General features: G+C 44.4%; 2 long non-coding RNA genes across 2 annotated transcripts; both read left to right on the top strand.

The window, feature by feature from the left end:
* Nucleotides 1-1,622: 1,622 nt before the first annotated feature.
* On the top strand, nt 1,623-2,388 carry LOC135050872 (uncharacterized). The gene is made up of 2 exons (XR_010241889.1): nt 1,623-1,754; nt 1,853-2,388. It is a non-coding gene; the product is annotated as an uncharacterized LOC135050872 (long non-coding RNA).
* Nucleotides 2,389-2,482: 94 nt separating this feature from the next.
* Nucleotides 2,483-5,566, top strand: LOC135050871 (uncharacterized). The gene is made up of 3 exons (XR_010241888.1): nt 2,483-2,586; nt 3,541-4,240; nt 5,379-5,566. It is a non-coding gene; the product is annotated as an uncharacterized LOC135050871 (long non-coding RNA).
* The last annotated feature ends 10,705 nt before the right edge of the window (nt 5,567-16,271 follow it).

Below are 16,271 nucleotides of genomic sequence, written 5' to 3'. Positions count from 1 at the left end.
ATGTATGGGTGTGCAATGGTCCTTTGTAGTGTTTTAAACAGGGTATTAGTAGTTTGGTGGTTAATGTTTTTGCCTATAAATTTAATTTCATGTACTATCTAATAGTTTTGTTACCTGTAATTTACAGTGTGTCTGTTCTATTGTTGAGAGTGTATATTTGATTTCTTATAGTCCATTTCTCTCTCTTGCAGGGGTCTCATTTCTGCTTTATTTTCAGAACTTGATTTTGTGCCAAAGTAGGCCTCATTTGCTTTTTTTGGACTACAAAAGTTGATTGTTTATTTCTTGAGCAGGTAAGTTGCCTGTCCCTGGGTGTCATGGTGTGTGTTTGTTGCAAGTGTGTATCTGATTTCTTAAAGTCCATTTCTCTCTCTTGTAGGGGTCTCTTTTCTGCTTTATTTTCAGAACTTGATTTTGTGACAAAGTAGGCATCATTTGCTTTTTTTGGACTTCAAAAGTTGATTGTTTATTTCTTGAGCAGGTAAGTTGCCTGTCCCTGGGTGTCATGGTGTGTGTTTGTTGCAAGTATGTATCTGATTTCTTATAGCCCATTTCTCTCTCTTGTAGGGGTCTCTTTTCTTGTTTGTTTACAAAGCATTTACTTTTGACAAAGTTTGACAGATTTTTGCTCTATTTGATACAAAAGGAGCAACTTTTTTTCGGATCTGTGTTTTTATAGGATTTTTTTTTTTTTTCTTTATTTTTTGTTAAAATAATACATACTTAGTATTTTAAAAAATATATTGTTGCAGTAATTATATGGGTATTTTTTAAATCTCAAAAAGTTTGTGATTTGTGATGTTAACCTATGTTGGAGGTAATTAGCTAATTTTTTATTGTTTAATTTAATTTATGTGTTTGGGACCCGTATTTTCATCTTGAAGAAATGGAGTATGCTCCTGCAGTAAGTGAACACCCATACACTTTGAATTTGATTTTGGTTGCCAATGTGTGTTGTTAATTGTTTGGGGTTTTTAATAATTCTTACCTTCATTTTAAGTTGGTGATGTCCATTCATGTGGCAGCTGAAGCCCTCCCACCACAACCCATGGAACCACTCCCACCCCAACCGCCGCAAGCCCTCCAACCCCAACCGGCTCCTCATCCTCCAAGGCAACGGAGGTGTGCTAGGCCATCAATTTTCCGTACCCGTGTCCTCCTTTTTGGGATGCCTAATGATTTAGTGTTGCGCAGATACAGACTGCCACCTCATCTAATCCTAGACACTCTCTCCATAATAGAGAGTGATCTAGAACAATCCATTAGGTATCCTACAGCAATACCAGCATTGACACAATTCCTTGCTGTGTTACATTTTGTGGCCACTGGTTCGTATCAGCATGTGGTAGGAGATCTGGTTGGCATGTCGCAGGGCCAGTTCAGTAAGGTCCTGCGGCATGTCAGCCATGCTTTCATAAAGAGAGTCAAACAATTTATAGCATTGCCTTTGGATGTTGGTGCCCTGGATGTGGTGAAGCGGCAATTTCAGGAAGGTGGTAGTCGCTTCCCACATGTTATTGGGGTTGTGGATGGAACACATGTAGCTATTGTTGCACCAAGACATAATGAAGAAATTTATAAAAACAGGAAACTGTTTCATTCTCTGAATGTAATGGTTGTTTGTGGGCCATCCCTCCAGATCCTGTCCCTGAATGCTAAGTTCCCTGGGAACTCCCATGATGCACATGTCATTAGAAAATCAGGGATATGGCAGAGATTAAGAACGATGGAAGGCCAAGACATGTGGTTATTGGGTGAGTTTACTATTTTTTATGATTTGAACAGTCATATTTTTGGTATTACATTATGTTTTTTACAATTTTACTTTTGCTATTTTCATCTTATCAAACAGGAGACCGTGGATATCCTTGCACCCCCTGGCTCATGACTCCTTATAGTAAGCCCAGGCCAGGACCACAGACGGCATTTAACTCCGCGCTTACTGCCACTAGACAGCTGGTGGAGCGCATGATTGGTGTTCTTAAAGGGCGTTTTCGTGTGCTCCACCGCACTGGTGGCGACATCATGTATTCGCCGGAGATGGTAAGTAAAATTGTGGTCCTGTGCGCTATCCTACATAACATCGCTGTAAGGAGTCGCAAAGAGCTTCCCCAAACGGAGGAATTGCCGGATGAGGAGCCAGGGGTTGGCCGGACATTTGGTGGGGGGAGTGTGTCCCGGCGGGGGAATGAAGTAAGGGCAAGAATTGTCCGTGATTATTTCAGGTATTTTGTTTTTTCATTATTTATTTTCGTTTTTCAAAGTCTCTGTATTTGTATTGTAATTTTGTACTGATGTCATTTACGTAGCTTGGTAAAGTTCATAGTGTGTTGGTTTTGTTTTGTGAGTCTATATTATTGTTTGTTTAATAAATTAATCTGTAATGTTCTCCTTATCATGTATTTTGTTCGAATATTGTTGTTGTTAATGTTTTTTTTTTATAATTTTGAAATAATTATATTTTGGCTAATTGTGTTAATAACCATTTTTTTTTTGTGCTTGTGCATCTGTTTACATTACAATTGACACAACATATGATCCGAATTGTCGATAACTTTGTGCAGCTGATTGTTCATGCAAAATGTGGTGAGTACACAGATTGCAACAATTACTTTTCAATAAGTGTGAGTGTGTGTGTGTGTGTGTGTGTGTGTGTGTGTGTGTGTGTGTGTGTGTGTGTGTGTGTGTGTGTGTGTGTGTGTGAGTATGTGAGTGTGTGTGAGTGTGATTGTGTGTGTGTTTTTTATTATTTCTTCCGCGGGTGCGAATTTCTGTTAATGCGAACTGTACCCACTGTATTTCACATTAATGCACACATATCAATAAAGTTTATTACAGATGACACCTTCAATTTACAACCAATCAGATGGCACCACACACTATAAATATATGCCCATGTATGGAAAACGCCATTGGCACCATGCGCGCAGCTGCTTTCACACGCCAGGAGCTGCGCGTGCTGGTCGCGGTAATGGACCGCCGCGTAGGCCGCGCAGGGCCCTTTATCCCAAATAGGGTAAAGCGCGAGGCCTACGCGGAGGTCCGACGCTTACTGCGAACACGCACCCGGAGCAGGAGGACCATCATACAGTTGGAGAGGCGCTGGAGCGACCTCCGCCGACGCATGCCGGACCTGTTGGCGGAATTGCGCCAACAAATCAGCGCAAGACGTATACGCAGTAAGTTTAACATATTACATTAAATATGTGTATTACACTGAGAATATTACCATACATTTTAAATGTAAAGACTGCACATTTTCACTAAGATGTTATATAGTGAGAAAATTAGCAGACTGTTAGACTATTGTAGAACAAACATGCCAAGATTACACAGTGTGTGTGTTTATGGGAAGCAGTACTGACTGTAGCAAAGTGCTTTGGAAATAGTTAATGTTGTTGTACTGAGTTGCTACACAGGCTGTCGCCTGAATCCATTAACTTGCTCTGTGTCTTTAACATGGGACAGAACAATGTAATTTTAAAATGCTGATGTTTTTTTTTTTAAGCCACTACCTAATTAGTACATATCTCATTCTAGGGCAAGCACAACGTCGAGCAGCATCTAAAAGGCGGCGAATTACACGCCCAGGCCCAGCACATTCTCCACACCCCTTCCCTTCTGTGGACCACTCCCCCTCTCCACCCCCTCCCCCTCTCTTTCCCAAGCCCCCTCTCTGGCCCACTCCCCCTCTCCGGCCCACTCCCCCTCTCTTTCCCAATCCCCTTCTACGCCCCCCTCCCCTTCTGTGGCCCACTCCCCCTCTCCAGGACAATCCACCTCTCCAGCCACCTCCCCCTCTCCGGCCCACCCCCCCTCTCCGGCCCAATCCCACTCTTTCCCAATCCCCCTCTCCGGCTCAAACCCACTCTCTTTCCCCAACCCCCTCTCCGGCCCAATCCCACTCTCTTCCCCAATCCCCCTCTCCGGCCCAATACCCCTCTCTTTCCCAATTCCCCTCTCTGCCCCCCCCCCCCCTCTGTGTCCCAAACCACCTCTCCACCACCCTCACCCTATCAATCTCAACCACTCTCTGTAAGGCCCTCCCCCTTCCATCCTCTTTCCCAAATCGACCCTCCTTCCCCCATCCTGCCTCCTTCCCCCATCCAGCCCCCAGCCCCCATCCAGCCAACCTCACCCATCCAGTCTACATTCCCCAGCCAGCCACCTTTGCCTCCATCAGAATGGGCAGCAGAGGCCCCGGAGCCACTTGAGGGAGGTGGGCAAGTGGCAGAGGAGAGTAAGTTCACACACATTGTTTTTATGTTTTAAAAAGTATTTTACGACACATTCAAATAAATGCAGTGTTGTACTGTGGCCAATCTTTTGCCAAGGTTAAATGCTTGTCGTCTTCATCATGGTATGGATGATGCATTTACATTTGTGTGAGGAACATTATATGTACAGTGTCTACATATGCAATGTTGAGGATGGCCACTCTGGGTCGCCAATCACTATGTCGAGAGGTTTGCCTGCACAACAGGGTTTGTATGTGAAACATTATATGCCAAACATTTAGACCTGAGTGGTACTTTTTGTGTGGTTTTACTTTTACAATTGTGCCTGGGTATTGCAATATTTGCACATTAAAGTCGCAGGAGTCACTTTGTTAGGCAGGCTAAGGACACAGTGATTTGTGTTGTGAAAGTTACACTCCTACTATTTAGGCATTTTACTTTTTGAAAGCTGTTAGACCTTATGTTGTGAGGCAGGCTTTCATGGAGGGTGGGCATGCTAGGATATGTGGTCCTTCTGAAAATGTGTATATGCAGTGTGATGATGCAGGGCCAAAAACAACAAAGAAAATACTGCTTCACTCCAGATGTGAATGAATCCCTGCATGAGGCTACATTTACTAAGATGGTATTACTATTTAAGTTGGGATGCTGCCCATAGCAACCAAGCAGATAATACTTTTCATTCATTTTGCACCTTCTACAAGATAATATGTTGAATTTGATTGGTTGCTATGGGTAACGTCCCATCTAAAATATAACTCCCATATTACTGTATGTACCCCATGGTGTCGTACACTTTGTTTAAATTTAAAAAAAAAAGCTTGCTGAGCAGGCTTGTGTGTTGTTCTGCTAATGTTTTCTCATTAAAACATCCATGATGTAGTTACTTGGCCATTAAAGCAGGCCTGCCCAAACTGCGGCCCTCCAGCTGTTGAGAAACTACACATCCCAGCATGGCCACACACAGCTTTTGCATTCTCGGACAGCAAAACTGGGTCAAGGCATGCTGGTATATGCATTTTCCAGACAGCTGGAGGGCCGCAGTTTGGACATGCCTGCAGTAAAGTGGGCTTTGTGCCTTGTTTGTATAATAGGTAATGTGAGGAAGTTAGTAATGTTTATTTTGCATCTTAATTTCAGATGTTGCGGTTGGAGATCCCACAAGTTTTGCTGGAATTCTGGCAAACATGCGCCAGCAACTTATAAATTTGCTGGAAAGTGTTGATTTGCTGCAAAAATTTGTTTGAAAAAAAATAAGTTATATTGTTAGAAAGAAAAAAAATATTTTGAGAAAAAATGTACTAATAAATATTTTTGTTTCAAGTTAATCGGGTGTTGTGTTTATTTATGCAATAAAGGAACTGCAGATTGGCAAGCAGAAATTGGCTAGCTTAAACATTTCAGACATGTAACTTAAGAATGTGAATTTAGAATTAAAACCGGGAAAAAAAACTAGTTAGGAGCTTATTGATGAAAAAAACATGTTAACACATTTATTCCCACACTATACCTCTACACAAAAAGAACAAAACAAAACAAAAAAAAAACATTTACCACATCTATATTTTAAATTACTTATTTTTAATGTGGATGGCCAATTATGCATACAAAGTGTTCTTCAGGTATTATTTGAAGACTTAATTGGTAATGACCATTAACAATCATTACACTAATTGGATTCGTAATTGAGGAAGGCTTGTGGAGCCTTATTTAACTTAAAAGAAAAAAAAAACCATTGCTGTGTGGATTTTAGCAAAAGCGTGTGCAATTTTAAGAGGAATGTGTAAATCTACGAGAAGTTAGGATTTTTATGATGAGGTTTGTGGTAATGCGATGGGTTTGCATTAGTGCGATGTCATTTGGCATACGCCTACTTTGTGTACTACTGCGTACGAAATAGCAAAAATACGTTGGGGGCGGTTATTCGCTATTGTGCAACGTATTCGCAATATTGCGAATATGTTGTGCAAACGAAAAAAATAGCGAACAACTCGGAATGACCCCCATTGTCTCTTATAACTCCAGAAAAATAAAGGAGAACCAAAATTTTGAGGAGAAAATAGGGAAAGATCAAGAAGATCCACTTCCTCCTAGTGCTGACATAGACGATGAAATGCCATCAATGTCGTCTGCCAAGGCCGATGTCCAATGTGATAGTAGAGGGCATGTAAAATCCAAAAAGCAAAAGTTCAGTAAAAAGAACCAAAAAAAGAAATTTAAATCGTCTGAGGAAAAACGTAAACTTGCCAATATGCCATTTACGACACGGAGTGGCAGGAAACGGCTGAGGCCCTGGCCTATGTTCATGGCTAGTGGTTCAGCATCACATGACGATGGAAGCCCTCATCCTCCCGCTAGAAAAAATAAAAGAATTAAGCTGGAAAGAGCACAGAAAAGAACTGTGCGCTCTGAGATGGTATCACAAATCCCCAAGGAGAGTCCAATTGTGTCAGCGGTTGCGATGCCTGACCTTACCCAACACTGGACGGGAAGAGGTGGCTCCTTCCACCATTTGCACGCCCCCTGCAAGTGCTGGAAGGAGCACCCACAGTCCAGTTCCTGATATTCAAATTGAAGATGTCACTGTAGAAGTACACCAAGATGAGGATATGGGTGTTGCTGGTGCTGAGGAGGAAGTTGACGATGAGGATTCTGATGGTGATGTGGTTTGTTTAAGTCAGACACCGGGGGAGACACCTGTTGTCCTTGGGACGAAGAAGCCCATTGTGATGCCTGGGCAAACTACCAAAAAAGCCACCTCTTCGGTGTGGACTTATTTCTCCTCAAATCCGGGCAACAGGTGTCAAGTCATCTGTTGCCTCTGTCAATCTGTAATAAGTGGGGTAAGGATATTAACCACCTAGGAACATCCTCCCTTATACGTCACCTGCTGTGCATTCATCAGAAGTCACTGTCAAGTTCAGAAACTTTGGGTAAGAGCGTAAGCAGTCCACTGACACCTAAATCCCTTCTTCCTCCTGTACCCAAGCTCCTGAAAGCCACACCACCAACTCCCTCAACGTCAACTTCCTCAGTCAGGAACGTCTGTAGTCCTGCATGCCATGTCACTGTCAACACCGAGGAGTCCTCTTCTAACCGGGGTTCCTCCGTAGGATCCTTGAGTAGTACGCTTGCTGTTGCTGCCGCTGCTGGGAGTCGATCGTCATCCCAGAAGGGAAGTTGGAAGACCACTTGTACTACTTCCAGTAAGCAATTGACTGTCCAACAGTCCTTTGTGAGGAAGATGAAATATGACAGCAGTCATCCTTTTGCAAAGCAGATAACCGAGACCTTGACAGCTATGTTGGTGTTAGAGGTGCGTCCGGTATCCACCATTAGTTCAGAGTCACTTAAAGATTTGTTTGAGGTACTGTGTCCCCGGTATCAAATCCCATCTAGGTTCCACTTCTCTAGGCAGGCAATACCGAGAATGTACACAGACGTCCGAAAAAGAGTCATCAGTGTCCTAAAAAATGCGGTTGTATCCAGTGTCCACTTAACCACGGACATGTGGACAAGTGGAACAGGGCAGACTAAGGTCTATATGACTATAACAGCCCACTGAGTGGATGTATGGCCTCCCGCAGCAACAACAGCAGCGGCACCAGTAGCAGCATCTCGCAAACGCCAACTCGTTCCTAGGCAGGCTACGCTATGTGTCACCGTGTTCCTTAAGAGGCACACAGCTGACAACCTCTTATGGAAACTGAGGAACATCATCGCAGAATGGCTTACCCCAATTGGACTCTCCTGGGGATTTGCACAAATTGGCTTTATTTTACCTAAGTTGCCCCCCCTCCAGTGTGTACTCTGAAAGAGTGTTTAGTGCAGCCGGTAACCTTGTCAGTGATTGGCTTAGGAGGTTACTTCCACAAAATGTAGAGAAGATGATGTTCATCAAAATTAATTATAAAGTCTTCTGGGAAGTCCTTTACCAGCAATTGCCTCCAGAAAGTACAGGAACCTGTGAGGGTGGATTCCAGTGGGGACGAATTAATACTCAGTGAGGAGGATGTACACGGTGAAAGGGGTGAGGAATCGGAGGATGATGATGAGGTGGACATCTTGCCTCTGTAGAGCCAGTTTGTGCAAGGAGAGATTGATTGCTTCATTTTTGGTGGGGGCCAAAACAAACCAGTCATTTCAGCCACAGTCGTGTGGCAGACCCTGTCGCTGAAACGATTGGTTTGTTAAAGTGTGCATGTCCTGTTTATACAACATAAGGGTGGGTGGGAGGGCCCAAGGACAATTCCATCTTGCACCTCTTTTTCTTCTTTGCATCATGTGCGGTTTGGGGCCTATTTATTAAATCTGCCATCTTGTCTGCAACTGCAGTGCCACTCCTAGATGGGCCAGGTGTTTGTGCCGCACACTTGTGTCGCTTAGCTTAGTCATACAGCCACCTTGGTGCAACTTTTAGGCCTAATAACAATATTGTGAGGTGTTCAGAATAGACTGGAAATGAGTGGAAATGTTTGTTATTGTGGTTAATAATACTGTAGGAGCAAAATTACCCCCAAATTCTGTGATTTTAGCTGTTTTTATGTTTTTTTCAAAAGTCATCCAGATTCAAAACCTAAACCAAAACACGAAAGGGTGGTTTTGGCAAAACCAAGCCAAAACACGAAAATAGAATTAGAACCAAAACACAAAACACGAAAAGTGCCAGCCGCACATCTCTATTAATAATACTCTAGGTACAAAAAAATGCCCAAATTAAGTGATTTTAGAAAAAAATCAAAATCCAATCATGGTGTTTTGGCAAATCCAAATCCAAAGATGAATTAGAACCAAATCCAAATCTGGCAAAAATGGCCCGGCACACAGCTCTAGTTGTTACATGGTGTTATCCATAGTGTTGCTCCCATGGTGTATATTCAGGCATCTGAATGACTGTGAGAGTACTGCAATTTCTGATCTAACATCACCAGTTTAAATAAGAAGATGGCACCATACTGCATATTGGGTCTATATCCAGATTTGGCAATGATATGGAGCATGGCCGCAACTAGGGGTGTGGGGTGTGTGTGGGTTCTTAGGGGGCACATGCCCCAGGTGCTAGATTTGAGGGGGGCGCTGAGACCTCGTCTGGCTTCCTAAGCAAGCCACTCCTCCTCTCCCCCTTCTGGGTGCTGGACTCTGGGTCAGTGGTGGATCCATAGGGAGGCAATCAAATCCTGCAGCACACTGCCTGCCAGCACTTTGTCCTCCACTTTGCACTCCATTCATCCAGACTGTGGCATTATTTATTGTAAAAATCTGCAACTGAATGAGACGAGTGATGAACAAAGCACATGAGCCTGTAGGAGCAGTGGGATTCTGCCTGCTACTCTCAGCGTCAGCGGGGTGCTGTATGTTGTGACTGGTGGCAGCCTGCATCTTCGTCAGTGAAGCAGTGTGGTAACTGGTTGTTTACTTTCATTTCCATTCCAAACCTGGGCTTGCTCTCTCACTCTCCCCCGCCTCTCTCTCTCCCCCCCCCCCCTCTCCTTTCTCCCATGAACTTGAGTCAAAAGGGCATTACTACTGTGTGGCATTAGGTATATAAGGTGCATTACTACTGTGTAGCATAATATGTTTAAGTGATACTAGTGTGTGGAATGTGCTATAAAGGGCATTACTACTGTGTGGCATAATGTGAATAATGGTCTCTATTGTGTGACATAATGTGGTATAAATTTGTTTGATTTTGTGTGTGTGTGTGTGTGTGTGTGTGTGTGTGTGTGTGTGTGTGTGTGTGTGTGTGTGTGTGGTGGGAGGGGCAACAAATGACTGCCTTGCCCCGGGTGCCAAAAATCCTACTTTCGGCCCTGTATTGAGGACTGGGCCACTTATGAAGAATGAGTAGAATCATACTGCTAGGCCCTGCTGTCTTAAGTGCCCCGGGCATCCCCAAGGCTTAATACGGCCCAGTACCTGGTAATGGCCGCCTTACATGCGTGGTCAGCAGGCCACGCATGCGCAGTAGTGCACAAGAGTCCAGATATAAGAGTGAAGTGACCACTGATCCTTACTAAGGGGGAATTCAATTAGCTGTGGAAAATTACCGTGGCTAATTGATCTCCGGGGGCTAATTAAATTTTTTCACCTGCCTGAGCAAGGACTTGTTTTCATGGCTGTGGTAGCGAAAACTTATGGATCCGGGAACTTATTCCAGATCCATGTGTTTCCGCATGAAAACGGGTCAATTACCGACTGAAAAAACGGGCCGCAATTGACATGCCCCATAAATAAATCAGGCAAATCACAGTAAATTCCTTTATATTGGTGCGGAAATTTACCGTGATCAATTGAATTCCCACCTAACTATGGAGGTCATTCAGATCTGATCACTGGGCTGCATTTTTTGCTGTCCTGCGTTCAGATAGTCGCCACCTACAGTGGGAGTGTTTTTTCGCCGTGCAAGTGTGCGATGCTATCTGTACACCGAGCTGCTAAAATTCTGTGTGTGCAGTCCCTGTGCAGCCCAGGACTTCCTCTTCCATTGCGATAGAATCAGGCTGATCGGGGCCGGAGCTGACGTCAGACACCCTCTCTGAATATGGTTGGACACGTCTGTATTTTCCCGAATACTCCCAGTAAAACGCTCAGTTGCCACCCACAAACGGCCCCTTCCTGTCAATCACCTTGTGAACAAAAGAAACCTTTAACAAGAAATGATAAAACAATCAGGCGCTGTACCTGGGCTGGTTCTCTCAGCTGCTGTTGGAAAGGGCGATAGTTGGTCACCCTAATAATACATACACAGATACACACAAAAAGAAACCAACTGCGCTATAAGAATTTGTAATCAACATGTAATATCCATTAAAACCAATGTTGCAATATTTAATACAAACACGTAATCATAAAACATAAATGAATGACAATGACCACAAAATAATATTACTAAAAGAGAGCCTTGAGCCAATCTCTAGACAACAATTAGTCCTTTTTAGGGCAGTCTGTAAACAAAAGCCGGCATAAGAAATATGTGCTGATGAACGATATAAATCTCCCTGCAGGACAATGTTATTGTAGCATCCAGTCTGGAGATAAATAGTTACCAAATCCCTTGTGGTGTAAGGCCGGGTATTCCACCTAGCGAGGTTCAGAATCCAGAGTGTCCTCTTTATCCAGTGCCATAATGATGTTGGTTCTCCCTCTATTATTGTCCACAATTCAGGGGACTGGAAACTCCCAATACAAAGATGCCTATGAGAAAGTCCTGTCCGGTTTTCAGCAATGCCCTGGTCAGAGATTGGTTTCCCTAACACGTTTCGCTGTCACTTGGCAGCTTTATCCTTGTGAACGCCCATGCAAATGGATTTTTCGTACCATCCCATCACTAACCGGCGATGCCCGTTATGTATGCATGCGCTGTTATGACTTGATCGCCCGCTGTGCGAAAACGCACAGCAGCGATCAGATCTGAATGACCCCCTATGTTTCTCTAAATAATTCTTGATCAAATTTTAAGATTTCAGTAATACTAATGTATATTGTTAAGTACTACTGGCCCCATGTGGCCAACTGTCTGGGTCACAATCTGCAGTAGAAGAGTCCTGAGCAGATTGTGAAGGCCGACCAGGCTTTTCTTTTCAGTTTTAAACATGCCAAGTTTCTCCAATTGAATTGCTTTTTTTTGTCTTTGAGATGTAGTTAAATGCAGAAAGACAATATGACAGGGAAACAGCAAATATATCCCCCATTAGTAGTGAATAATTATTCAGGAAAGTGAGGACATATATTTCAAACAGTCGGCCAGCACCTTTGAATAAAGTCAACTAAAGACTAAAGCAATTAAGGGAGTCTGTAGACAGGGCCAAAACTAGGATTTACGGCACCCGGGGCAAGGCAGTAAGTTAGGCCCCCCTTCCCACACACATACACAGAAAAGAATAAAAACATTTTTTAGATTTTATATATATATATATAAATAAGATAATAAAAGTGAAAAATAGATAAAAAAAATACACTAAAATAGAATTAAAAAAATTATATGCTCCATAATATCCCTCAGACAAGCAGACCCCAGTAAAACACACACAGTATGTATGTGTGTGTGTGTATATATATATAGATATATATATATAGATATATAGATATACACATACATACACACACACATATACATATATACATACACACAGAGCCGGCCTTTAGCATAGGCAAACTAGGCAAATGCCTAGGGCATTTGGTATGCTTAGGGGCACCAGCAGCTTCTGCTGATTAAAATGATATGCAGCATGCCTATATTCTGTGTGCGACTGTGGCTGTATCTAAATACGAAATGCTATATTGCAGTGTATTCCTGGAAATCACTGTAACATAGCATTTCGTATGCAGATACAGCCACAGTCACACACAGAATATAGTCATGCTGCATATCATTTTAATCAGCAGAAGCTGCCTGTGCATCCTAGCCACATAGAAATGCAAATACGATTCATTTTCATAAACAAAAGGCGCCCGACGTTAGCAGAGCTGCCAGCTGACTCATGCCAGGCATCTCCTACAGAACTAGCGGCGGTGCTAGGGGGCACCAGGCAAAATCTTGCCTAGGGCATCATATTGGTTAAGGCCAGCTCTGCATACACACACATTTATCCATATGATCTGTAGTTGTAACAGTGGTATAAACAGTCTCAGCATTATAAAGTAATATATACCGTATAAACTTAAATAACTAGTTTAAATGAGCTGCAGGGGTTAACACCAGAGTGAGGGAGTGTGTGTGTATGTTTTACCTGCAGTCCTCTCACTCTTTAATCAGACGGAGGTGAAGGGTGCTGGGCTGCTGCAATCAATCACTGCTGGTGTCTGTCAGCGACTCAGCGCTGAATCCAGGGCAGCGTGGGGCTGGAGAAAGCTCTGCAACAAGACAGTCACAGCCAGGGCGGGCGGCTTGCCGCTCAGGATAGCTGACTACTTTAGCTCCAGCGGCGGCCATATCTCTGCAGGTTGAGTGAAATGCCTCATGGGATTTGTAGTCTCTCTGTTACAGCTCCAAGTACTTTACTACAAATCCCATGTTCCTCCACTTCCTCCTTTTGCTGTATCAGATGCAGCAGGATCCCAGCGCCCTATCCAATCACGCGCCCGGGTCACATGCCCCCCTAGCCCCCACCTAGTTTCGGCCCTGCTGTAGATATGTTTATGCGGGTGTAGTACGGTATGCCGGCGCTCGGGCTCCCGGCGACCAGCATACCGGCGCCCGGCCGCCGGCATACCGACAGCGTGGCGAGCACAAAGGAGCCCCTTGCGGGCTCGCTGCGCTCACCACGCTGCAGGCACGGTGGTGCGCTACGCGCGACACACTATTTTATTCTCCCTCCAGGGGGGTCGTGAGCCAATCAGATCTTGTGGACCGGCAGCCAATCATGGACTACAAGCTCTGATTGGCTCACGAACCGGCACCTGATTTGAGATACATGCCACTGCAAGAGACCGGACAGAGGGCAGGAGAGGCACATGCTGCACTCTCCTCTTCCTGGACACAGTGACACTGCAGAGCCGGCCCCAGGCACCAGCAGCAGTGAGTTGCACTGTTGGGGGAATATGTGTATCTGGCACTATTGGGGGGCATATGTGTATCTGGCACTACACTACTGGGGGCATATGTGTATTTGGCACTGTAGGGGCATATGTGTATCTGGCACTGTTGGGGCATATGTGTATCTGTCACTGTAGGGGCATATCTGGCACTGTGGGAGCAGATCTGGCATTGTGGAGGCATATGTGTATCTGGCACTGTGGGGACATATGTGTATCTGGAACTGTTGAGGCATATGTGTATCTGGCACTGTGGGGATATCTTGCACTGTGGGGGCATATCTGGCACTGCGGGGGCATATGTGTATCTGGCACTGTGGGGGCATATCTGGCACTGTGGGAGCAGATCTGGTACTGTGGAAGCATATGTGTATCTGGCACTGTGGGGGCATATTTGTATCTGCCACTGTGGGGGCATATTTGTATCTGCCACTGTGGGGGCATATGTGTATCTGGAACTGTGGAGGCATATGTGTATCTGGTACTGTGGGGGCATATATTGCACTGTGGGGGCATATCTGGCACTGTGGGGGCATATGTGTATCTGGCACTGTGGGGGCATATGTGTATCTGGCACAGTTGGGGCATATGTGTATCTGACACTGTGAGAGAATATCTGGCACTGTGGAGGCATATGTGTATCTGGCACTGTGGAGGCATATGTATATCTGGCACTGTGGGGGCATAGGTGTATCTGGCACTGTGGGGGCATATTTTTATCTGGCACTGTGGGGGTATATATGTATCTGGCCTTGTGGGGGCACATCTGGCACTGTGGGGTCATATATGTATCTGGCCCTGTGCTACTGGAGGCATATGTGCATCTGGCACTATTGGGGGCATATGTTTATCTGGCACTGTGGCGGCCTATTTGTATCTGGCACAGTGGGGGCATATGTGGCACCATGGGGACATATATGTATCTGGCACTGTGATGGCATATCTAGCACTGTGGGGGCATATGTGTATCTGGCATTGTGGGGGCATATTTGTATCTGGCACTGTGGGGCATATTTGGCACTGTGGGGACATATATGTATCTGGCACTGTGGGGGCATATGTGTATCTGGTACTTTGGGTGCATATGTGTATCTGGCACTGTGGGGGCATATTTGTATCTGCCACTGTGGGGGCATATGTGTATCTGGCACTGTGGGGGCATATGTGTATCTGGCACTGTGGGGGCATATGTGTATCTGGCACTGGGATGGCATTTCTGGCACTGTGAGGGGCATATGTGTATCTGGCACTGTGGGGAAATATCTGGCACCGTGGGAGCATATGTGTATCTGGCACTGTGGGGGCATATGTGTATCTGGCACTACACTACTGGAGGCATATATGTATCTGGCACTGCATTATTGGGGTCATATGTGTATCACACACCCCCCATATGTGTACCACGCCCCCATTTTCATTGACCATGCCACATGTGGCCACAGCCATTTTTTGCCTTTTTGCCTTTGGTGCGCTCATACAGTACCACTAAGAAATATTTTCTACTTGCACCACTGGGTAAATGTATTAAACAATGATACATATGAAAATCTGACCTATCACCATTATTAAGGCAACAAATATTATTGTTAGATGGAGTAAACAGAAATCCATTGGGGTCACGTTGAAAAATGTTCTGGGAGATCAAGTGGAACCAGTAAGCAGTTTCAAAAATTACTGTTGCTTATTGCTGAGGGTATCCGGGCTCTAGGTCGACCATGGAAAGGTCGACAGTCATTAGGTCGACATAGACTAAAGGTCAACATGGTAAATAGGTCGACATGTAAAAGGTCGACAATGCTTATGGTCAACAGGTTCAAATGGTCGACAAGTTTTTTTGGGTTCAGCTGAGTGTTATTGTGCTTGCTGTCACAAACTTCTTCATTTCTCCCCCTTTATTATACTCATTATAAAAAAGGAGGAGAAATGAATGTGAGCATTGTGTGAATGAAGGAAGCACTCCTCTAGCAGACCACCTAAATATCCACAGTTGCCACACCTTAGGACACTATGCTGTGACCTACATTATAGAAGATCATGTATGTCTTGATTCCAGTAATGTTATCTGTTTTCTTATATTTACTTTTTATTATGGTCCTACAGTCTGCAACCTTGAAATGGTCTAATTTCATAAATGGGTAGACAAAATTATCCACAAAAGGATCCCAGATCCAGGGCTTCAACGGATGGCTGACTAGCACTGTCGGGGGCAGATGTATTAACCTGGAGATGACATAAGGAAGTAATAAACCAGTGATAAATGCAAGGTGATACACGCACCAGCCAATCAGCTCCTAACTGTTAATTTACATATTGGAGCTGATTGGCTAGTGCGTGTATCACCTTGCGTTTATCACTTGTTTATCACTTCCTTATGACTTCTCCAGGTTAATACATCTGCCCATGGGCGTAGCTACCATAGGTGCAGGGGATGCGACTGCTATGGGGCCCAAGTTGTCTCTGGGGCCCGAGCCTTCCCCTGCACTTACTGTAGTTACTGAG

Source organism: Pseudophryne corroboree, chromosome 2, assembly GCF_028390025.1.
Source record: "Pseudophryne corroboree isolate aPseCor3 chromosome 2, aPseCor3.hap2, whole genome shotgun sequence".
NCBI lineage: Eukaryota > Metazoa > Chordata > Amphibia > Anura > Myobatrachidae > Pseudophryne > Pseudophryne corroboree.
This window is presented reverse-complemented; position numbering and strand designations above follow the sequence as displayed.